Source organism: Bos taurus, chromosome 8 (assembly GCF_002263795.3).
Source record: "Bos taurus isolate L1 Dominette 01449 registration number 42190680 breed Hereford chromosome 8, ARS-UCD2.0, whole genome shotgun sequence".
Taxonomy (NCBI): Eukaryota; Metazoa; Chordata; class Mammalia; order Artiodactyla; family Bovidae; genus Bos; species Bos taurus.
This window is the reverse complement of record NC_037335.1, coordinates 46,068,022-46,094,843: the sequence shown is the minus strand read 5'-3', so window position 1 is coordinate 46,094,843 and position 26,822 is coordinate 46,068,022.

Sequence of the window (26,822 nt, the reverse complement as noted above, 5' to 3'; positions counted from 1 at the left end):
TCATGTATGGATGTGAGAGTTGGACTGTGAAGAAGGCTGAGTGCCGAAGAATTGATGCTTTTGAACTGTGGTGTTGGAGAAGACTCATGAGAGTCCCTTGGACTGCAAGGAGATCCAGCCCGTCCATTCTAAATGAGATCAGCCCTGGGTATTCTTTGGAAGGAATGATGCTAAAGCTGAAACTCCAGTACTTTGGCCACCTCATGCAAAGAGTTGACTCATTGGAAAAGACTCTGATGCTGGGAGGGATTGGGGGCAGGAGGAGAAGGGGATGACAGAGGATGAGATGGCTGGATGGCATCACCGACTCGATGGACGTGAGTTTGAGTGAACTCCGGGAGTTGGTGTTGGACAGGGAGGCCTGCATGCTGCGATTCATGGGGTCACAAAGACTCGGACACAACTGAGCGACTGAACTAACTGACTGACTGACTGGGGAAGTAACATCCCACAAGCTTGTGCAGCATGGCCAAATAAACAAACAAAATTTCCTCCCCAGCCTTAACTAAACATTAATCTACTTTCTGTCTCCATAGATTTCCCTATTCTGGATTTTGATTTTGAGCAGAAGTGTAAATATGTGCTCTTTTGTGACTGGCTGTCTTCCAGTTAGGATATTATCAAGGTTAATTCAAGTTATAGCATGTTTCAGTGCTTTATTTTTATTTTTTGGCCAAATAATATTTCATTGTATGGGTATACATCCTTTTGTTTATCCATTCATCTGTCGATGAATATTTAAGTTGTTCCCACCTTGGGGCTATGGATAATGCTGCTATGCACACTCATATACAAGGTTTGTGTGAACAGGTGCTTTGTTTTCTCTTGGATATATTCTAGGAGTAGAATTGTTAGGGCATGTGGTAACTATGTTTAATCAGTTAAGAAACTGTTTTCCAAAGCAGCCACAATTTACATTCCCACTGGCAATTCCATTTTGAACTGACTGTTGTATATGGTGTGAGTTAAGGCTCCAACTGCATTCCTTTGTATGTCACCCCATTGTCCTAGCACCATTTTTTTGAAAAAGACTATTCTTTCCCCATTGAGTAATCATTGGCATCTGTGTTAATCAGTTAATCATGGAGGTACTGATTTATTTCTGAACTCTCAATTCTACTCCACTGATCTGTGGTAGCCCTCCTTATCTTCAAGGGATACGTTTGTTCCAAGACCCACAACGTATACCTGAAACCATGTGCTGTGCTGTGCTCAGTTGCTCAGTCGTGTCTGACTCGTTGCAACCCTGTGGACTGTAGCCCACTATGGATAGTACCAAATCCTATATATACTATAGTTTTTTCCCTATACTTACATACCTATGGTAAAGGTTAATTTATGAATTAGGCACAGTAAGAGATTAACAACAATAATAATAAAATAGAATAAGAGTATTTAACAATATACTCTATTGTTCATACCATGTGAATGTGGTCTCTCAAAATATTTTATTACACAAATTTAATGCCTTTTTCATCTTAACTAAATATATATCATGGACTATGGCCATAACTTTTGCAGTTTGAGGTACAGCAGCAAAACTAGCATGAATTTCTTTTTTCTTCCTCATAATTTCATGGACAGATTTGTTTTTACTGTATATCTTAGCAACTTCAGCATATGATTGTTTTTCTTTCCTTATTGAGAACTTTCACCTTTCCAGTTGAAGCATGTCTTGGACATACCCAAACTGCCAGTATCACTACTCTTGCTCTTTGAGGCCATTATTAAGTAAAGTAAGGTTTTCCTGAACACAAGCACTATGATACCACAACAGTCTGATAAACATTGATAGTGACTAAGTGATTAACAGGTGGCATAAACTGGAATAAGGGATGATTCATATGTCAGTTTGGATGAAATAAAATGTTGTGAGAGTTTGTCATGCTACTAAGAATGACTCATGATTTTAAACTTATGAATTGTTTATTTATGGAATTTTTCCATTTATTATTTTCAGACTGTGGTTGACTGCAGGTTAACTAAGACTTTAGAAAATGAAAACAGGGATAAGGGGAGGCCACTGCATGTGTCTATTATCAGGCTAGTAGTGCTAGGTTGTCTTTGTTACCATTTTTTTGTAGTAACCTTTGAAGTCAGAAAGTGTGAGTCCTCTAATTCTCCATTTCAGGACTTTTGTTTCTGCTATTTTTGGCCCCTTTAATTTCATATGAATTTTTGAATGAGTCAATTTCTATAGTGGTCAACTTCTATAAAGAAATCAGCTCAGAATCAGATATTGGCACAAAACAGACACATGTATCAATGCAGCAGAAAAGCGAGCCCCCAGAATAAACCCACACACCTATGGTCAATTAATCTTCAACAAAGGAGGCAAGAATATACAATGGAGAGAATGGTCTCTTCAGCAAGTGGTGTTGGGAAAGTTGGACAGCCACATATAAATCAATGAAATTAGAACCTACTCTCACAGCATACACAAAAATAAACTCAAAATGGCTTACATACATAGATATAAGACTTAACACTATAAAACTCCTAGAAGAGAATATAGACAAAACATTCTTTAACATAAATCATACCAACGTTTTCTTAAGTCAGTCTCTCAAGGCAACAGAAATAAAAGCAAAAACAAACAAATGGTACCTAATCAAGCTTCCAAGCCTATGTACAGTAAAAGGAAAGCATAAACAAATGAAAAGACAACCTACGGACTAGAAGAAAATATTTGCAAATGATGTGACCAACAAGGGCTTAATTTTCAAAATATACAAATGGTTTATACAATTCAATAATATCAAAAAAACAAACACCACTATCAAAAAATGGGCAGAAGGCCTAAATAGACATTTCTCCAAAGAAGACATACATATGGCCAACAGGCACAGAAAAAGATGGTGAACATTGCTAATTATTAGAGAGATGCAAATCAAAGCACAACGAGGTACCACCTCACACCAGTCAGAATGGCCATCATTAAAAATTTACAAATAACAAATGCTGGAGATGATATGGAGAAAATGGAAATCCCCTACACTGTTGGTGGGAATGTAAATTGATACAGCCACTATGGAAATGGTATGGAGGTTCCTCAGAAAACTAATGATTGAGTTGCCATATGATCCAGCAATCCAACTCCTGGGCATACATTGGAGAAAACCATAAATCAAAGATACGTGCACTCCACTGTTCATTGCAAGCACTCTTAACAACAGCCAATACATGGAAGCAACCTAAATGTCCATCAACAGATGAATGGATAAAGAAGATGTGGTGCATATATGCACTGAAATATTATTCAGCCATAAAAAGGATAAAATAATGCCATTTGTAGCAACATGGATGGACCTAGATATTATCATACTAAGTGCAATGACAGAAAGAGAAAGACAAATACCATGTGATATCACATATATGTAGAATCTAAAATATGACACAAACGATCTTATCTATGAAATAGAAATAGACTCAGGCATAAAGAACAGACTTGAGATTTACCAAGGAAAAGAGGTAGTGAGTGAGGGATGGATTGGGAGTTTGGGATCAGCAGAGGCAAGCTATTATACCTAGAATGGATAAACAACAAAGTCCTATTGTATAGCACAGAGAACTATATTCAATATCCTATGATAAACCATAATGGAAACGAATATGAAACCCAATGTACCACAGCTTTCTTATCCATTCATCTGCTGATGGACATCTAGGTTGCTTCCATGTCCTGGCTATTACAAACAGTGCTGCGATGAACATTGGGGTACATGTGTCTCTTTCCATTCTGGTTTCCTCAGTGTGTATGCCCAGCAGTGGGATTGCTGGGTCATAAGGCAGTTCTATTTCCAGTTTTTTAAGGAATCTCCACACTGTTCTCCATAGTGGCTGTACTAGTTTGCATTCCCACCAACAGTGTAAGAGGGTTCCCTTTTCTCCACACCCTCTCCAGCATTTATTGGGATGGTACGGGGAAGGAGGAGGGAGGAGGGTTCAGGATGGGGAACACGTGTATACCTGTGGCGGATTCATGTTGATATATGGCAAAACCAATACAATATTGTAAAGTTAAACAATAAAAAAAGAAACATAATGTATATACATGAATAACTGAATCACTTTGCTGCATGGAAGATATTAATAAAACATTGTTAATCAACTATACTTGAATAAAGGAATTTTTTTTTTTTAAAGAAAGAAATGCTAAAGTCCTGTTTCTCCTGGGAAGAAAGCCCTCCAGCTAAGAACTCAGAGGAGAGAGATCCCTGTCTTCTGGCTGCAACAGTCTGGCATGAACTCTCTGCCTCACTGAGCTGGGAGAGGAGAAGGAGAGTGTGGTGTTGGTTCACCTTTCTTACCAAATTTTTGTTGATTTTCTTTAACAGATGTCTCTTCATTTGCTGTTCATTCTTAGGACCATTTCCAGAGGCTTTCATATTTTTAAAAATAATTTTCAACAGTTTCTCTGTGAAGCAACTCATCAGATATCCTTTAATGTAAGAATTATAGCAAACCTTCATTTTAATGAGTTTATTCATTGCTCACTTATAGCAGAATGGCTTTGGAGTATATGCTGTCCATTCATTAATTTCAAATAGGTTTGTATCAACTAGTAACATGATGTGAGATCAACGATTAATAGTAGCAAGAAGCATATGTTGACACTGTGCTTTACCCTGGTGAGATCAAAGGCAGTAAGAGAAAACAGCTCATAGAAGGTGTGGTTTTATGAGTGATTAGATAGACACCTGGGAAGGGCACAAAATGTACGCCCAACCCACAGAGACTGAACCAGAACTGTGTCTGAGTGTCTCCTGTGGAGGTACGGTCAGCAGTGGCCTGCTGCAGGGGCTCTGGGTGCAGCAGACCTGGGTATGGCATAAGCACCCTTGGAGGAGGTTGCCATTAACCCCACGATAGAATGACCAGAACTTACACAGGACTGAGGAAACAGACTCTTGGATGGCACAAACAAAACCTTGTGCATACCAGGACCCAGGAGAAAGGAGCAGTGACCCCACAAGAAACTGACCCAGACATGCCCATGAGTGTCCAGGAGTCTCCAGTGGAGGCGTGAATCGGCAGTGGCCTGCTGCAGGGTTGGAGGCACCGAGTGCAACAGAGTGTACATGGGACCTTTTGAAGGAGGTCGCCATTATCTTCATTACCTCCACCATAGTTTGGCCTCAGCTCAAGCAACATGAAGGGAACACAGCCCACCCTTCAACAGAAAATTGGATTAAAGATTTAATGAGCATGGCCCCGACCATCAGAACAAGACCTAGTTTCCCCCCTCAATCAGTCTCTCCCATCAGGAAGCTTCCATAAGCCTCTTATCTTTATCCATCAGAGGGCAGACAGAATGAAAACCACAATCACAGAAAACTAACCAAACTGATCACATTGACCATAGCCTTGTCTAACTCAGTGAAACTAAGCCATGCCATGTAGGGCCACTCAAGATGGATGGGTCATGGCAGAGAGTTCTGACAAAACGTAGTCCACTGGAAAAGGGAATGGCAAACCATTTCAGTATTTTTGCCTTGAGAACCCCATGAACAGTATGAAAAGGCAAAAAAGTATGACTGAAAGATGAACTCCCCAGGTCGGTAGGTGCCCAATACACTACTGGAGAAGAATGGAGAAATAACTCCAGAAAGAATGAAGAGATGGACCCAAACAAAAACAACACCTAGTTGTGGATGTGACTGGTGATGGAAGTAAAATTAGATGCTGTAAAGAGCAATATTGCATAGGAACCTGGAATGTTAGGCCCATGAATCAAGGCAAATTGGAAATGGTCAAACAGGAGATGGCAAGAGTGAACATCAACATTCTAGGAATCAGTGAACTAAAATGGACTGGAATGGGTGAATTTAACTCAGATGACCATTATATCTATTACTGTGGGCAAGAATTGCAAGAATCCCTTAGAAGAAATGGAGTAGCCATCATAGTCAACAAAAGAGTCTGAAATTCAGTACTTGGATGCAGACTCAAAAACGACAGAATGATCTCTGTTCGTTTCCAAGGCAAACCATTCAATATCATGGTAATCCAAGTCTAAGCCCTGACTAGCAATGCTGAAGAAGCTGAACAGTTCTATGAAGACCTACAAGACCTTTTAGAATTAATACTACATCCCACCCCCCCACAAAAAAATGTCCTCTTCATTATAGGGGACTGGAATGCAAAAGAGGGAAGTCAAGAGATACATGGAGTAACAGGTAAATTTGACCTTGGAGTTCAAAATGAAGCAGAGCAAAGGATAAAGTTTTGCCAAGAGAACACACTGGTCATAGCAAACATCCTCTTCCAACAACACAAGAGAAGACTCTACACATGGACATCACCAGATGGTCAATACTGAAATCAGATTGATTATATTCTTTGCAGCCAAAGATGGAGAAGCTCTATAGAAGGCAATGGCACCCCACTCCAGTACTCTTGCCTGGAAAATCCCATGGACGGAGGAGTCTGGTAGGTTGCAGTCCATGGGGTCTCGAAGAGTTGGACACGACTGAGCGACTTCACTTTCACTTTTCACTTTCCTGCATTGGAAAAGGAAATGGCAACCCACTCCAGTGTTCTTGCCTGGAGAATCCCAGGGATGGGGGAGCCTGGTGGCTGCCATCTATGGGGTCACACAGAGTCAGACACGACTGAAGTGACTTAGCAGCAGCAGCAGCATACAGTCAGCAAAAACAAGGCTGGGAGCTGACTGTGGCTCAGATCATGAACTTCTTATTGCCAAATTCAGACTTAAATTGAAGAAAGTAGGAAAAACCACTAGACCATTCAGGTTTGATCTAAATCAAATCTCTTATGATTATACAGCGGAAATGAGAAATAGATTCAAGGGATTAGATCTGATAGACAGAGTGCCTCAAGAACTATGGACGGAGGTTCATGACATTGTACAGAAGGCAGTGATCAAGACCATCCCCAAGAAAAAGAAATGCAAAAAGGCAAAATTGTTGTCTGAGGAGGCCTTACAAATAGCTGAGAAAAGAAGAGAAACTAAAGGCAAAGGAGAAAAGGAAAGATATACCCATTTGAATGCAGAGTTCCAAAGAATAGCAAGGAGAGGTAAGAAAGCCTTCCTCAGCAATCAATGCAAAGAAATAGAGGAAAACAATAGAATGGGAAAGACTATAGATCTCTTCAAGAAAATTAGACATACCAAGGGAACATTTCATGCAAAGATGGGCACAATAAAGGACAGAAATTGTATGGACCTAACAGAAGCAGAAGATATGAAGAAGAGGTGGCAAGAATACCCAGAAGAACTATACAAAAAAGATCTTTAAGACCCAGAGAACCAGGATGGTGTGATCACTCACCTAGAGTCAGACATCCTGGAATATGAAGTGAAGTGGGGCTTAGGAAGCATCATTATGAACAAAGCTAGTGGAGGTGATGGAATTCCAGTTGAGCTATTTCAAATCCTAAAAGATTATGCTGTGAAAGTGCTGCACCCAAAATGCTGCACTCAATAAGAATTTAGAAAACTCAGCAGTGGCCGTGGGACTGGAAAAGGTCAGTTTTCATTCCAATCCCAAAGAAAGGCAATGCCAAAGAATGCTCAAACTACCACACAATGGCACTCATCTCACATGCTAGCAAAGTAATGCTCAAAATTCTCCAAGCCAGGCTTCAACAGTATGTGAACTGTGAACTTCCAGATGTTCCAGGTGGATTTAGAAAAGGCAGAGGAACCAGAGATCAAGTTGCCAACATCCGCTGGATCATCAAAAAAAGCTAAAGTTCTAGAAAAACATCTATTTCTGCTTTATTGACTATGCCAAAGCCTTTGACTGTATGGATCACAACAAATTATGGAAAATTCTTTAAGAGGTGGGAATACCAGACCACCTGATCTGCCTCTTGAGAAATCTGTGTGCAGGTCAGGAAGCAACAGTTAGAACTGGACATGGAAGAACAGACTTTCCCTAAATGGGGAAAGGAGTACATCAAGGCTGTATATTGTCACCATGCTTATTTAACTTATATGCAGAGTACATCATGAGAAACGCTAGGCTGGAGGAAGCACAAGCTGGAATCAAGATTGCTGGGAGAAATATCAATAACCTCAGATATGCAGATGATACCACCCTTATGGCAGAAGTGAAGAGGAACTAAAGAGCCTCTTGATGAAAGTGAAAGAGGAGAGTGAAAAAGTTGGCTTAAAGCTCAACATTCAGAAAACTAAGATCATGGCATCCAATCTCATCACTTCATGGCAAATAGATGGAGAAATAATGGAAACAGTGTCAGACTTTATTTTTTTTGCTCTCCAAAATCACTGCAGATGGTAATTGCAGCCATGAAATTAAGATGATTGCTCCTTGGTAGAAAAGTTATGACCAACCTAGACAGCATATTTAAAAGCAGAGACATTACTTTACCAACAAAGTCCATCTAATCAAAACTATGGTTTTTCCATATAAAGACTATATGGACTATAAAGAAGGCTTAGTGCCGAAGAATTGATGCTTTTGAACTGTGGTGTTGAAGAAGACTCTTGAGTTTTTTGAACTGCAAGGAGATCCAACCAGTCCATCCTAAAGGAAATCAGTCCTGAATATTCATTGGAAGGACTGATGCTGAAGCTGAAACCCCAATACTTTGGCCACCTAATGCGAAGAACCAACTCATTGGAAAAGATCCTGATGCTGGGAAAGACTGAAAGCAGGAGGAGAAGGGGACAACAGAGGATGAGATAGTTGGATGGCATTACCGACATGATGAACACAAGTTTGAGTTGGTGATGGACAGGGAAGCCTGGCATGCTGCAGTCCATGGGGTCGCAAAAAGTCAGAGACGACTTAGCGACTGAACTGAACCGAGATAGACATCACACGCATGTGCTCAGTTGCTTCAATCATGTCCAACTCTTTGGGACCCCATGGCCCACCAGGCTTCTCTGTCCACAGGAATCTCCAGGCAAGAATACTGGAGTGGGTTTCCATGACCTCCTCCAGGGGAACTTATCCACCCAGGAATCGAACCCACATCTCTTGCATCTCTGCTTTGCAGGCAGATTCTTTACTTTTGAGCCACGAAGGAAGCCCACATAGACAACATACGTAACACAAATGATTAAACTTCTAAAACTCAACATGTTGTATGGCCTTGAAGAAGCTGTGAACCAACTAGTCTCTTTATCTTTCAGAAACAGTTTGAAAAACAGGACCTTAATTCAAACTTAGCTTGATTTCAGTGCTGAAAATAAGAGATGTCGGCGATATAAAACAGGAAACGTTAATTAAGTCTCATGTGAGTTTTAAAAGCTAAATGCTTGGACAAGCTCTAGTCATTTGCAACAATCACATTTACATCTACATTGATAAAAATGAGGTACTGCTAAATCTCAGAATCATTCTCAGCTCTGGAAGGCATTTCATATTGTCTAAAGTCTTAAGAGAGGTGCTGAGGAAGCCCCTGATGTGACACAGCGAATATTAAGAACACAGAGTCCTTTTGTCTGCAGTTGTGCCTTTTCTTTGATGTTAAAACCTAGCATCCAAGAATTACCACTGACTGAAATAGGAGAACCTATGTTTTCTAAAGATACTTCAGGAGGAAGAGATGTGCTTACATCTTACACTTGTGCTCAAGTGTAATTATTTGTTTTGACTCTAGAGGTTCCTGATCCACAGAGGACTTTAAAAAATCATTTCCATAATGCTTTTAGAACTTCTAAGCAGAAAATATGGGAGCAGCAGGGGACTGACATTTAGTTTATTAAATCAGAACTGAGGTTTCTCGCCCTGATGCCTGCAGTTACTGAAAAGGCACCCTTTCCCCAGATAAATTTTGCCCGCCCCCCCTCCCCCAACACACATATCTGTGTTTCCAGAACCGGCAAGAAATGGTATTTATTCAGTTGGGTTTCATTTTGTAAGTTGACTTTTGAATGCTTTCTTAGAATTTCTATACACCATATTAGTTTTCCTTGCACATACAAATTGAGTGATAATAATGTAAGTGATACATATATGTGCTTTCTATGTACCAGAATCTGTTCTAATGGCTTTGTGTATATTAATTTGTTATTCATTACAACAATCTCAGAAGGAATGTGAGGCATAACGAGAGTAACTTGCAACCCCGTGGACTATAGCCCATCAGGTTCCTCCGTCTATCGGATTATTCCAGCAAGAATACTGGAGTAGGTTGCCGTTTCCTCCTCCAGGGGATCTTTCTGACCCAGGGATCAAACCTGTGTCTCTTACGTCTCCTGCATTGGCAGGTGGGTTCTTAGCACCACCTGGGAAGCCCTCCCAAGGTGAAACAGCTGGCAAAAGGTAGAGCTGGGGTTTGAAGCTCTGACAAACACTACAATGGACTGCCTCTATATAAATGTTGCTTCTTGAGGCAGCAGAATAAATTAGCAGTAGAGTGGTCCAAACAAAGTCAGAGTGGCTTTTGGTCTCTGTTCTCTCAGCGTAGTAGTTCACAATTAGGTGAGGGTCTGTATACACACATAGAGTTAGGTAGGAATGGTGTCTCTACAATGGACTGTAAGTTCCAATGGGCAGATGAAAGTCACACGCTGAACTGACTACAAAAGATTTATACAGGCGTTTTAGGATTGCAAGGTGAGCTTAAGGCTGTTGGACCAATAAATAGAACCAAATATGCAGATGTGCTTTCTAAGAAATCAATTAACTTATGAAGAGTCTGACATTTCCATTAAAAAAGAACTTTAGATTATTCACTGATAATCCAAAGTCATTTTCTACAGTAATAACAGAACCAAAATTTTGTAACCCACTCCAACACAAATTATCACCCTCTCATTAAAATCCCTAATTTCTAGTTCAGAAGGTCAGTCAGTCCTCAGAGCTAGCTATATGGGAACCAATACCAAATAAAGGAGATTAAGTGGCTATGCAAAGAAATTATCAATCATCTGTCAAGAACCAGTGCTTCTTAATATGAAAAAGGTCACTTAATTTGGCCATTGGGAGTTGCAGACAGGGAGCAATGTATACCCTGGAATTATCATTCATATAACTTAATTCTATAAGCTCTCTGAGGAGCAAATATCATATCTCATACATCTTTGTATATCTTGCGTCTAATTTACAGAGGCAATCAAGAAATACATCTTAATTTGATGCAGTAATTGCTACTGAATGTTATCGATGTGCATCATACATAATTTATTATATATGCCCAGTTGATCAATCAGGCAATTTCCATATGCACAGGGACTAGAAAAACCTGAACTGTGAACCCCAATCCTGCCAGTGCTTTTTGGACCTCAGTCAAAAGAAAAGGAGGAAAAGTATCATATCCTCCAGTAGAGGGAGCCAGATTTTAAGTGTTAACCAAATCACAATTTACTCTCCAGCACTGTTTGCCCGATTCAGAAAGAGGAAATCAGCAATTTGATACATAATCTTCACTTCTGAATCTTACATAATACAGCAAAAAATGGTATCATAGAGGCCAACACTAAAGGCAAGATTTTTCCTAGTAATAGTAATTGTTACTTCTTTTTTAACAATTCTCAGTCAGTTTCATCAGAAGTGGTAGGAGATTTACAACCATTTATTCGGCTTGTGGGTCTCTGACTTCAAGTAAAACTTACAGATACATAAAGATGTCACTATAGCTTGGTATTTTTTTTAAGTGGGAACTTTTTCATTAACAGGTAAAGAGAAGTCTTTTGTTTTTTTACTGAGATATAATTGACATATAACATTGTATTTATTTTAGGCATACAACATAATGACATACAAAATACAATATATACAATATACAGCATAGAACATAATATTGTGAAATGATTACCACAATAAAGTTGGTTAACATTCATCACTATATATAGTTACAACTTTTTTCTTGTAATGAGAACTTTAAGATTTAGTGTCTTAGAAACTTTGAAATATGCAATAGAGTATTATTAACTATACTTCCAATGTTGTACATTACCTCCCCAGGACTTACACATCTTATAACTGGAATTTTGTACATTTTGACGACCTTCATCCACTTACTCCACTCTTCTGCGTCTGGCAACCACTCTTTTCTCTGTATCTATGAGTTTGGTGTGTTTTTTTTGTTTGTTTTAGATTCTACATATTGGTGAGATCATATGTATTTGTCTTTCTCTATCTGACATTTCATTTAGCATAATGCCCTTAAGATCCATCCATCTTGTTACAAATGGCAGGATTTCTTTGTTTTTTATGACTAATAATAGTCCATTTTGTGTGTGTATATATATACATATTATATAAAATGTCTATATGTACAATGTATATATATATATATATATATAATATATTTTATCCATTCATTCATCAATGGACACTCAGGTTGTTTCCATGTTGTGATTATTGTTAAGTAATGCTATAATGAACAGATTAGTGCAGATATCTCTTCAAGATAGTGATTTCATTTCCTTTGGATAAATACTTAGAAGTTGAAATGCTAGATCATATGATAGTTCTATTCTTAATTTTTTTTGAGCAAACTCCATAATGCCTACCTTATTTGCTGTACCAATTTATATTCCCATCAACAGTGTACAAGTGTTCCCTTTTCTTCACATCCTCTCCAAAACTTATCTATTGTTTTTTGATAATAAGTCATTCTAACAGGTTCGAGGTAATATCTGTGGTTCTGATCTGCATTTTCCCAATTAGTTATGTTGATGTACTTGTTGGCCATCTGTATGTCTTCTTTTGAAAAATGTTCATTCGCTTCTCTCCCCATTTTTAAATTGGATTGTTTTCTAGTTCTATTGAGTTGTATGAGTTCTTTATATATATTGAATATTAATCCTTTATCAGATATATTATTTCATTGTATTTTCTCCCATCTATAAATTGTTTTTTAATTTTGTTGATGATTTCCTTTTCTGTTCAAAAACTAAAGAGTTTTAACTTGGTACAGTCCCACTTGTTTATTTTTGCTTTTGTTATCAAATTTGAAAGGTCATTGCTGGGACCAAAGACTAATGTCAAGGAGCTGGCCTTCTTCCAGGAGTTATATGGTTTCACGGTTTGGGTTTTACATTTAGCTCTTTAATCCATTTTCAGTTTATTTTTGTGTATGGTGTACTTACACAGTTTCATTCTTGTGCATGTGACTGTCCAGTTTTCCGAACACCATTTATTGAAGAGATTATCCCCTCTTCATTGTGAATTCTCAGCTGAAAAGTCTTCATTAAGGACAGTATTTTGGGGCAAATGGATCATGATGGCAAAGAAGAAGAATGTGGAACTCACCTCCCTCCACAAACTCATTAAAAATACATTTGTATGTGGAACAATTCTCATGAAAAGCTAACAGGAACTGGCAGATAACTGCACAAAGCTACAAGAAAGATCTCCATGTAAGGAAGTAGGTTGAAATAAAGGCATGAGGTCCTGTGCCCTGAAAGGATTCTAAAAGGAAGAGAAGGTCCATGTGGGTGAGTCCTTGCTCTGGGGAGCAGGCACTTTGAGCCAGTCTGGACAACTCAGTCATGGGGTCCCGTACAGAGGAGACAACACTCCTTGGCTGCTGGGAGAACTGCTGGGACAGACAGAAGGGCTAGAGAAGCCTAGACTACTTGAGAGGAGTGTGCGTGCTGGCTTGCCAACAGAGTGGAGAGAGCCTTGCACTGATGACTGTTGCCTTGTCAGTGTTCCCAATCCAATGGGGCAAACACCTCAGCCCTCCTCACTCCATACCACAGCTTGGCATGAGATCTGGGCCAACTGAGTCCTGGAAAAAGATTTAGTCTAGCTATGCACAAACTGGGGGGCTTGTGTGTGATCTGGGTGGGGCAGAGGTGGCCATTGTCAGCATATGCATGGGGTGGTGGTGCTGTAGGAGTGTGCACATATCATCTCCCAGAGCACCCTGACCCTGCCCACTCCATACTGCAGCTTAACACAGCATCTGGGGCAGACCGGTCCTGGAAGAAGACTGCCACAGAGGCAGCCCAGATCTCTGGCAGCAGCACAGACACCTCAGTCCCCACAGCCACAACACCCTCACTCCCAGCCCCAACCTGGTGGATGTTCTGGCTCCACCCACTCCACACCACAGCCTTGCACTAGATCTGGGATGACCACGGCAAGGTAAAGGACGCTACCTTGGGCTGTTCCAAAGTGGAGCCACAGATATCTACACAGGTGGCACATCAGTCCTCAGTGAGCACATGAGCCCCACTTGCTTTAGAAATCACCTCTTTGGGGGCATGGCATGCACTCAAAGGAAATGGAGACTGGGTGACTTCTACTCCAACAACTGAGGAGCAGACCACACCACACCCTGACAAGGTTGTGACAGCTATAAAGCAGAGGGGAAGCCCCCACCTCACACCCTACACAGGCTTTGAATCCCCCGACACCAACCACACCCCCTTCAAGGCGAAAATGTCCAGCAAACCCTGAGGAAAGATGTGGTTGGTGTCCATATCAAAAAGAACTCTCACACCAAAGACATCAGACACACACAGTGTACACAGGGATGCTCCCACATAAAAACACTCCTTCAAGACCACAGTAGATAACTGTTTCTCCTAAATTCATAGGGTAAAAGAAAGTTAGGGAAAATGAAAAAGCAGAGGAACTACTCCTAATTAAAAGAGGAAGAGAAATCCCCTGAAAGAACAAATAAAGAAATAGAACTAATAACTCTACCAGAACCTGAGTTCAAAAAAAGTGGTAATAAAAATGCTAACCGGGTTAAGAAAGAGCATTAATAGAAATGCAGATCACTGTAAAAAGGAATTAGAAACTATAAAGATGAAGCAATAAAAAATTAGATAATTCAACTTCCAAAAGCAATCTAGAAACATTGAATAGTCAACTAAATGACACGGAATAACAAATAAGTGCTGTGGAATACAGAATAATGGAAATCAGCCAATCAGAATAGCAGATGGAAAGACAAATTTAAAAAATGAAAGCAACATATGAGGTCTATAGGGAGTAATATAAAATGTGCCAACTTATGCATAATAGCGGTTTCAAAGGTGGAGAGAAAGAGAAAGGGATGAAAAATGTACTTGAAGAAATTGTAGCTGAAAACTTCCCAGATCCGAAAAAGGAAACAGAGAGCCAGGTACAGGAAGCACGTGCACGCATGCATGCTCAGGAAGCACAGAGGGTCCCAAACAAGATGAACCCAAACAGATCCTCAGCACGGCATATAATTAAAATGGCAAAGGTTAAAGATAAACAGAGGATTCTAAAAGCAGCAAGAGAAAAACAGAGAGTCATATACAAGTTTTCTAAGAATTTCACCAGACTTATTTGATCTCATCTAATCTATTAACTTCCCCTCAGTCTACTCTGCGTGCATGCTCAGTAGCTTCAGTTGTGTCCGACTCTTTGTGACCCCATAGACTATAGCCTGCCAGGATTCAACTCTAAATCTTAAACTTCTCTGTCTGCTGCTCTCAACAAATATTTATTGAGCATCAATTATATGCCACACTTTGTCCTATGTACTGGGCATACAGAATTGAAATACTCCTGTCCTCATGTAACTCATGTTCTATTTATCCTCAGAACTAGCCCAGCCTGAATATCTTAAACCCTGTTAATAGTCTCTCTTATCACAAACTTTCACCCTCTCATTTTCTCATCCCCTCACTATTCCAAATCCCGTAACTTCACCTTACAAGGTCCTCCAGTCTCTTGGCCACTCCATACATCCATGCCTGACCATGCTTTCCTTCTTACAGAGCTTGGACCCATGCATAATATAGCACTTCAGCAACACTCGTAAGAGTTTCAACTGTTTAATCCTTTTATCTACACACCCTCATCCTTGAGGATTTTCTTACTTTTCATAAGTAAACTCAGTTTTAATTACTAACTATATATCCACCACAGAAAACTCTCATAACTCCAGGTAATTCTTCTGGGTCCCATTCCCCTTATATCGAACTACCTGCTAGATGTCCCCACCTGGATGTCCCAAACTCAACATGTCTCAGATAGTACTCATCTTCATCCACATTCCCACTTTTCCTTCAGTGTTCTCTATCCTCATCAATGGTACCACTGATGTCATCTTGGATTCCCACCTCCCCCCCTCCATATCTAATTAATCACTAAGACCTGCCAACTCTAAATCATAAACTTCTCTGTCTGCTGCTCTCTGTCCACAATGACATCATTTCTCTCCTCCCTTTTATGGTAGCTTCGTCACTGGTCCTTCTGCTTCTAGTCATGCTCCTTTCAAGCATTCTCCACACTGCCTTTATTTTTATCATCGTATTTCTTATCATATTACTCACTGCTTAAAGCTCAAAATTTCCTGAATCAAGTCTTTTCTTCTCCATGATATACTTGGCTTTTTATGATCTCGTTTCTGTCTTCCTCTACTGCCTCAGTATCTTAGTCAGTTTTGGTTCAGTTCAGTTCAGTTGCTCAGTCATGTCCAACTCTTTGTGACCCCATGAATTTGCAGCACGCCAGACCTCCCTGTCCATCACCAACTCCCGGAGTTTACTCAAACTCATGTCCATCAAGTCAATGATGCCATCTAGCCATCTCATCCTCTGTCGTCCCCTTCTCTTCCTGCCCCCAATCCCTCCCAACATCAGAGTCTTTTCCAATGAGTCAACTCTTCGCATGAGGTGGCTAAAGTATTGGAGTTTCAGCTTTAGCATCAGTCCTTCCAAAGAACACCCAGGACTGATCTCCTTTAGAATAGACTGGTTGGATCTCCTTGCAGTCCAAGGGACTCTCAAGAGTCTTCTCCAACACCACAAACAAAATACCATAGACTGCATACTTTAAACAATGAACATTTATTTCTCATGGTTCTGGGGGCTGGGAAGTCCAAGATTAAGATGCAGGATGAGTAGGTGTCTGATGAAGTCTCTCCTCCTGCTTGCAGACAGACATGGTCTGTGTCCTCACATGGTGGGGAAAGAGGGAGGTAGTAGGAACAAGCTCTGGTCTCTTCATTCATTCCAAAATAAAGACCCCACCCTCATGACCTCATCTAAACCTAATTAACTCCCAAACACCCTATCTCATAATGCCATCACACTGGAGGTCAAAACTTCAAATTACAAATTTCCTGGAAGACATAGACATTTAGTCAATAATGCTTAGCTTCCATCATTCCAAATTCATCCTACCTCTGTGACTTTTCTCTAGCTATTGCCTCTGTCTAGAATTCTCTCCTCCTCTCACTTTGCTCAATGTAAATAACCACTTTCTTTTAGGCAAATGTATGCTCTTTCCATCAGAGAAGGCAATGGCAACCCACTGCAGTACTCTTGCCTGGAAAATCCCATGGACAGAGGGGCCTGGTAGGCTGCAGTCCATGGGATCGCTAGGAGTCAGACACGACTGAGCGACTTCACTTTCACTTTTCACTTTCATGCATTGGAGAAGGAAATGGCAACCCACTCCAGTGTTATTGCCTGGAGAATCCCAGGGACGGGGAGCCTGGTGGGCTGCCATCTATGGGGTCACACAGAGTCGGATACGACTGAAGTGACTTAGCAGTAACATGCTCTTTCCATCTAGTCAAGGCTATGGTTTTTCCAGTAGTCATATATGGATGTGAGAGTTGAACTGTGAAGAAAGCTGAGCACCTAAGAACTGATTCTTTTGAACTGTGGTGTTGGAGAAGACTCTTGAGAGTCCCTTGGACTGCAAGGAGATCCAACCAGTCTGTTCTGAAGGAGATCAGCCCTGGATCAGATCCTTATTTGGAAGGAATGATGTTAAAGCTGAAACTCCAGTACTTTGGCCACCTCATAAGAAGAGTTGACTCATTGGAAAAGTCTCTGATGCTGGGAGGGATTGGGGGCAGGAGGAGAAGGGGATGACAGAGGATGAGATGACTGGATGGCATCACTGACTCGGTGGACGTGAGTCTGAGTGAACTCCGGGAGTTGGTGATGGACAGGGAGGCCTGGTGTGCTGCGATTCATGGGGTCGAAAAGAATCGGACATGACTGAGCGACTGAACTGAACTACTGCTCTTCCATCATCTTTCAACTCATGTTTCAACTTATTGAGTAGCCTTCTATGATTTCCCCCAACAGACCAAAGAACATCTCTAGAATTCCATTACATTTGCTCACATATCTATTATAGAAATCATCATATTACTGTCTATTTATAGGTTTATTTTCCCATATAATCTATGGTTTTAGATACAAGCCAGCCCTAGTTACTTAATATTTGTGAAGTGAGTAAGTAAATATATGGACAACATACACCTTTAACAACACAGCATACTAGATCTTCTGCTTTGAAATGGGTTTACTATTCAGAAACCATTTATAGTACATACATTTTTTAATCTTGGAAAGCAATTTATCCAACTCCTCAAGTTCAATGGTTTTCTTTAATAAACTTTCAAATTGAGGTATAATATACATATTGAAGGGGCTTCCCAGGTAGCTCAGCTGGTAAAGAATCCGCCTGCAATGGAGACCTGGATTCAATTCCTGGGTTTTGAAGATCCCCTGGAGGAGGGCATGGCAACCCACTCCAGTATTCTTGCCTGGAGAATCCCCATGGACAGAAAAGCCTAGGGGGCTACAGTCCATGGGGTTGCAAAGAGTTGGACATGACTGAGCAACTAAGCACAGTAGAGCATACATACTGAAAATAAGCATACAAAAGTTAACAGCCCAGTGAATTTTCACAAAGTGAATACAGTGTGGTAACTACCAGCTGGATCAAGAAACAGAGCATTATGCTCTCTGAAGCAGCTCTAATGCCCTTCCTAGTCATATTGTGACGCCCTAAAATAATCACCATTTCAACCTAATACTGTAGGTTAATTTTCCCTTAATTATATGTTTTGAACTTTTTATAAATAAAATTACAGAGTACTTTTTTTTTGCATCTGTGAACTCAACTATCTTTTCTTTACTTCTTTTTGCCTACCAGATTTCTTTTTTGGAACCAGTTTTATTGAATTCATGTAGAAGTGTTTTAGCCATTTAACTCATTATCAGAGAAATGCAAATCAAAACCACTATGAGGTACCATTTCACACCAGTCAGAATGGCTGTGATCCAAAAGTCTACAAATAATAAATGCTGGAGAGGGTGTGGAGAAAAGGGAACCCTCTTACACTGTTGGTGGGAATGCAAACTAGTACAGCCACTATGGAGAACGGTGTGGAGATTCCTTAAAAAACTGGAAATAGAACTGCCTTATGATCCAGCAATCCCACTGCTGGGCATACACACTGAGGAAACCAGAAGGGAAAGAGACACGTGTACCCCAATGTTCATCGCAGCACTGTTTATAATAGCCAGGACATGGAAGCAACCTAGATGTCCATCAGCAGATGAATGGATAAGAAAGCTGTGGTACATATACACAATGGAGTATTACTCGGCCATTAAAAAGAATACATTTGAATCAGTTCTAATGAGGTGGATGAAACTGGAGCCTATTATACAGAGTGAAGTAAGCCAGAAGGAAAAACATAAATACAGTATACTAACGCATATATATGGAATTTAGAAAGATGGTAACAATAACCCGGTGTACGAGACAGCAAAAGAGACACTGATGTATAGAACAGTCTTATGGACTCTGTGGGAGAGGGAGAGGGTGGGAAGATTTGGGGGAGTGGCATTGAAATATGTAAAATATCATGGAGGAAACGAGTTGCCAGTCCAGGTCCGATGCATGATGCTGGATGCTTGGGGCTGGTGCACTGGGACGGCCCAGAGGGATGGTATGGGGAGGGAGGAGGGAGGAGGGTTCGGGATGGGGAACACATGTATACCTGTGGCGGATTCATTTTGATATTTGGCAAAACTAATACAATTATGTAAAGTTTAAAAATAAAATAAAATTAGAAAAAAAAAAAGAAGTGTTTTAGCCATTTAAAAAATAAGGCATTTAATCCAAGCAAATTGGCTTATGGAAAATACAAATTTCATATTACAAGGCTTGGCTATCAAATATCACATCTTTGTAACAATTTCTCAGTCAACATGTTCAGGTGCCAGCATTCATCATGAACACTTTTTTAAATGTTTCAATGAAATTTTCATGTTAGAGTATTTTTAGACTTACACAAAAGTTGTACAGAGTTCTCGTATACCTCTCACTTGGTTTTCCCTATCATTAACATTAGAATGGTACATATGTCACAGTCCTTACTTCATTCAATTCTCCTTAGCTTTTATACAATGCTCTTCTGTTCCAGGAACCCATGCATGATGTCACATTACATTTAGTAATCATATGTCCTTAGGCTCCTCTTGTCTGTGACAGTTTCTCAGACTTTCCTTGTTTTTGATGACCTTGAAAATTTTGATGAGTACTGGTAAGATATTTCATAGTGTCCCTTAATTGGGATTTGTCTGTTTTCCCATGATTCAGCTGGAGTGAGGGGATTTTAGAGGAAGACCAGAGAGGTCAAGTGCCATTTTCTTCATATAATATCAAGGGTGTGTGCATGCTTCCAGTTGCTCAGTGGTGTCCAACTCTTTGCGACCCCATGGACTGCAGCCCATCAGGCTCATTTGTCCATGTAATCTTTCAGGCAAGAATACTGGGATGGGTTGCCATTTCCTACTCCAGGGGATCTTCTCAACCCAGAGATCAAACTCACATCTCTGTATTTCCTGCATTGCAGGTGGATTCTTCACTGATGAGTCACTGGGGACACCTATCAAGGGTAGACACTACTTATTACTGCTGATGTTGCCCTTGATCACTGCATTGAGGTAATGTTTACCAGGAGTGCTCACTACAAACTTACTCTTCTTTCCCTATTTCCATACTATTTTGAAGAAAGTCACTGTGTGCTGCATACACTGAATAAATTGTATGTATCTCACATGCCCTACTGTTCTACTGTTTAGTTCTTCTGTTTAGAACTAAAATTCTAGAAATATAGAATTATTTGCTGTTTAGCTCTAAACATCTGCTGCTGCTCAGTCGCTTCAGTCATGTCCGACTCTGTGTGACCCCATAGACGGAAGCCCACCAGGCTCCCCCGTCCCTGGGATTCTCCAGGCAAGAACACTGGAGTGGGTTGCCATTTCCTTCTCCAATGCATGAAAGTGAAAAGTGAAAGTGAAGTTTTGCTCAGTCGTGTTCGACCCTCAGTGACCCCATGGACTGCAGCCTACCAGGCTCCTCCGTCCATGGGATTTTCCAGGCAAGAGTACTGGAGTGGGGTGCCATTGCCTTCTCCGCTAAACATCTAGAAATATTTAAAAATTCCATCACTGATATTTTCCCATGAATGATCCCCACCCTCAAGTCATACAAAGCAGCAATTGAAAGGTGAAATGATCTGCTTACCTTCTACTCAGAAAAACTCCTTTCCTTACTCCAGGACTTGAACTGAGGCAGACTCATTCTTCAGAGCAATCTAAGGTTCTGTAGCATACCATCTGTCTGGCAATCTCTTGAGATACTTTTCTCTGCCTGATTTCTCTAAAGTGAGAGGCATTAAATTTGCCTCCACACTTACTTCATCTGCTTTTTTTAAATCATTTTATCCTGCCTCTCGATTACCCATTTCCTTGAGTCTTGTCTTTCATAGCCACTGTCTTACAATTATCCAATAAAATCAGAAATGCCAACAGCCTTTTTTCTTCTATTTTCCTGCTTTATGAAAGAGCTTTTTGCATACTCCACTGGATTTTAAACTACTTATGAGAAAGAGGCATTCTGAAAAGAAATGCTCTTTACTTTATGATTTCCCTATGTTCTTTTCTTCAGTTGGCTTGAAAAGATAAGTGTTTTCAGATTCCTACATTTGCTTGAGGCTTTTAGAAATATTTCTTTGTTTGATGTACTTCAGTTTTTAAAAAGTCACTATATACACTATGCAGTTTGTTTCTTAAGTAATGAATAAGCACTTTCTTGTGGCCAATTCTGGGGTCTCATTTTTTTTAAAAGCCCAAATAACCCTTTAATTGCCACTGTCATATCAGTTATCTTATCAGTATAGTATCTGAAATAAGCCTACTCAGAGTTTGTATGCATATTTAATAAAAATTTGAATTAAATGCACCAAACATGTACAATATTGAAAAATACTCTACCTTTAATCCATTTTTTAAATCTCTTCTCACTTTCCAATTATAACTTGAATTTATCCTCTCCCAAATATCTCCAAATTTGTTTTCTTACTTTGGCAACCCCACCCATCTGTATAGACTTAAGTTTAATTAAATGCATTTTTTTCCTAACTGTTCTTAATATTAGGCCAAAAGCCTATAGAATCTAACATTCTCATGTTCAATAAATAAAAGGACATATATTATGCACCTATATGAATTCAACACATTAAGTTTTAAGGGAAAAAAGACTTGTTAATCCTTAGTCTGGTAGTACAATAGAGAATAAAATATTTATAATCAATGAATACTTGATCCTACCTATATTAAAATGATAATTGGAACCCTAGGCCACAAGTTTTAGTTGTGTTTAATGAAAATCTCAGAGTGAAATGTGACACAAATCATTTTTATAAGGTAAAGCAGAGTTAGCCATTACCCTTCATTTAGAAAGATAAGGGAGAAGAGTCGAACATATACATGACAATTATCATAACATTTAAGGTGAATCTATACTTCATCATCATGAGGTTGGATTTCTGTCTAAGTCTGTTTACTAAAAGAAGTACTTGGGCTTTTTTTCCTTATTAGTAGTACTGGAATTTTTTTTGAAATTAGGAAAATATCTTTATTATTTCTGAAATATTCCACTATTCACTGTAAAAATCATGATAATGGCTTTTTCACAACTTCATAAATTATGGAAAAATTATCTTCCACCTTCTTTACAGAAGTCCTCCCACCAGCCACCCTCCCTTGCTGAGTCCCAGAAACCTGTGAGCCCTGTGAGGGAGGCTCAGCCCACACACATCTGTAGCACACTGAGGCAGGCACCCACAGAAGGCCTGTGGCATGACACTTGTGGCTGGCAGGCCACAGTATAGGAATTTTAAAAAAAGAAGAAAAGAAAAAGGCTACTTCACCTATGAATATCGTTTTTACTACACAATAAATATTAATTTTGTTCTCCATCCTTATTCAGAAAATGCTTAGAGCGATGCTTTCCCTATTTTCCATGACATACTAATATCCTAGAATATATGAAAAAATATTCCTAGCAAAAATGATTCTGTGATGAAATAAACCCAGAAAATATCAGATTAAATAGGAGTAAACTGCGTTCTATTCTACAGAATTTCTCAGGGTCTTTGATATTTGAACGTGTGTTATAATGTTCCAAGATAGAGAGATGGCATATAGTATTCCCCAGTGACATTTGGCCAACAGAACACTTCCTTCAAGAAACACCTGTTAAAATCTCCAGGCCAAATTTTTGGAAGTGAGAGATTAATAGAGAGAGAAATGGAGAGAGAAATTAAAATGACTATTGGGAAGACAGTGATACTATTAATAGCAATAGGAAACAGGAGAGACAAATTTGCAATGGAATATTATTTCATCTTGAACATAATGAGGTTCCTTTCCTGTCTGGTGGAGATGAGCAGCATATATGAGACTCAAGCTCAGGAGAGAGGTCAGGTTATTGATTATGATTAATTAGAAGTCTTCTACTATATAGCCTTAGCACTCTGATACATTACAATGGCTTGTGAGATAGGTCACAAGTAACTTTTTACCAACATTGGTTAAAATACCAAATTTGCAAAAGCTTTACACTTTCGAAGAAAATAATATTATAGGCTTTTCTGCATGTAATGAATGATACAAAGAAAATTTATTTTCTCAGCAACTAGTGACTGAATGGGTACTTTGATAAATCTGAGGGTGGCACTGGGCTTCCAGGGCCTCACATCAATAGTAGTAGGCAGATTCCCTGCATAGACCAGGAAAAGGGTATGAGTTCAAGTCTTAAAATAGGAAATGGTTTGGTGAGTGGAGGGATGCAAGAGAAAGAAGGGGGTGAAGAAATGTGAGAGCAGAGACACTTGGTGGAGGTTTTCAATTAAACTGCCACATGCTATGTGATATAACTTACCCCCACATCCCAGTAACTGAAGCAAGTTTTCAAAAAATCATATACTGAGTGTGGTTTGATTTTTTTTTTTTAAAGAAAGCAATATTTTGTTTGGCAGAGTATCAAGACAACACTCAGATGCATGAAAAGAAGGGACAGCCTAGAATAGGTGGCCAATTTGGTGGATTCTGTTGACTACCTGCTCAACATCTGCTTCCCTCTTCTTTCTTCCTGACACCCTGCTTTACATCAGGTAGCCATATAACAGAATCCAGTGGAAGCCAACACCATTTGTAGTTCAGGAGGAGATTCTGGCTTGTCTAAGCCAGTCATGGCATCCCCCTTACCAGGGATGGTTTTAGGAATGTGCAAGTGACCCCATTCTGGCCACTGAGATATACATGAAGGAGACTCAGTGAAATTTTCCTAGCTTCTGAGAAATGCATCAAAGAAGAGAAAGTCATTCTCTTTCCTCTGAACATTTCATGCCTGGACATGAGGGCTGGAACAATTTCATCCATTATGTAGCCAGTCTGAGGAGGGCAGAGGCAAGAGAACTCAGGAGCCAGGACACAGCAGACCAAGGGCCTGTCCTACCTTTGAACTTCATGTTACGTGAGATCATAAAAGCACTTAGTGTTTCAGCCAGTCTAAGACTTTTGTTTCTTGCAAGCAGAAGTATGTGAACTACGAATGCCTATAATAATACCACTCTCACTGACCTACATTCTGAAAAGCTTTTCCAGGTGGGAGAGAAAGCAGCACAGTTAAACCCAGCCTGATCTAAATATTTCATAATCTGTAGCCAATCTAATCTATATCATACCTTTATAAAATGTTTTACTGACTGTTATGCCCACCCTCTTCTCCCACCTGAATGCATTCTATGCACTGTTATATTAGTCAGGATTCTCCAGAGAAACAAAACCAACAAGATGTGTGTGTGTGTGTGTGTGTGTGTGTGTGTGTGTGTGTAGATAGATAGATAGATTTTAAGGAATTGACTCATACGATTTATGGAGGCTGGAAAGTCCAAAATCTGCAGGGTGGGCTCTCAGGCTGTCAGGCTAGAGACTAGGGAGAGCTGATGCTGAAGTCTGAAGGAAGTCTGTTGCAGTATTCTTTCTTGTTCAAGGGAGGTCAGCATTTTTGTTCTATCCAGGCCTTCAAATGACTGGAAGAGGCCCATCATATTTTAAAGGCAACCTGCTTTACTCAAAGTCTACCAATTTAATTATAAATCTCATCCAAAAACACCCTCACAGAAAATATCCAGAACAATATTTGATGAAATATCTGGGGCACCCCACTCTAGTACTCTTGACTGGAAAATCCCATGGATGGAGAAGCCTGGTAGGCTGCAGTCCATGGGGTCGCTAAGAGTCGGACACGACTGAGCGACTTCACTTTCCCTTTTCACTTTCATGCATTGGAAAAGGAAATGGTAACCCACTCCAGTGTTCTTGCCTGGAGAATCCCAGGGATGGGGGAGCCTGGTGGGCTGCTGTCTATGGGGTCACACAGAGTTGGACACAGCTGAAGCGACTTAGCAGCAGCAGCAGCAGCAGGGCACCATAGCTCAGTCAAGTTGACACATGAAATTAACCATCAAAACTTTTTTTTTTAATTTAATTTTATTTTTAAACTTTACATAATTGTATTAGTTTTGCCAAATATCAAAATGAATCCGCCACAGGTATACATGTGTTCCCCATCCTGAACTCTACTCCCTCCTCCCTCCCCATACCATCCCTCTGGGTCGTCCCAGTGCACTAGCCCCAAGCATCCAGTATCGTGCATCGAACCTGGACTGGCAACTCGTTTCTTACATGATATTTTACATGTTTCAATGCCGTTCTCCTATATCTTCCCACCCTCTCCCTCTCCCACAGAGTCCATAAGACTGTTCTATACATCAGTGTCTCTTTTGCTGTCTCGTACACAGGATTATTGTTACCATCTTTCTAAATTCCATATATATGCGTTAGCATACTGTATTGGTGTTTTTGCTTCTGGCTTACTTCACTCTATAATAGGCTCCAGTTTCATCCACCTCATTAGAACTGACTCAAATGTATTCTTTTTAATGGCTGAGTAATACTCCATTGTGTATATGTACCACAGCTTTCTTATCCATTCATCTGCTGATGGACATCTAGGTTGCTTCCATGTCCTGGCTATTACAAACAGTGCTGCGATGAACATTGGGGTACACGTGTCTCTTTCCCTTCTGGTTTCCTCAGTGTGTATGCCCAGCAGTGGGATTGCTGGATCATAAGGCAGTTCTATTTCCAGTTTTTTAAGGAATCTCCACACTGTTCTCCATAGTGGCTGTATTAGTTTGCATTCCCACCAACAGTGTAAGAGGGTTCCCTTTTCTCCACACCCTCTCCAGCATTTATTATTTGTAGACTTTTGGATCACAGCCATTCTGACTGGTGTGAAATGGTACCTCATAGTGGTTTTGATTTGCATTTCTCTGATAATGAGTGATGTTGAGCATCTTTTCATGTGTTTGTTAGCCATCTGTATGTCTTCTTTGGAGAAATGTCTATTTAGTTCTTTGGCCCATTTTTTTGATTGGGTCATTTATTTTTCTGGAGTTGAGCTGTAGGAGTTGCTTGTATATTTTTGAGATTAGTTGTTTGTCCGTTGCTTCATTTGCTATTATTTTCTCCCATTCTGAAGGCTGTCTTTTCACCTTGCTAATAGTTTCTTTTGATGTGCAGAAGCTTTTAAGGTTAATTAGGTCCCATTTGTTTATTTTTGCTTTTATTTCCAATATTCTGGGAGGTGGGTCATAGAGGATCCTGCTGTGATGTATGTCAGAGAGTGTTTTGCCTACATTCTCCTCTAGGAGTTTTATAGTTTCTGGTCTTACGTTTAGATCTTTAATCCACTTTGAGTTTATTTTTGTGCATG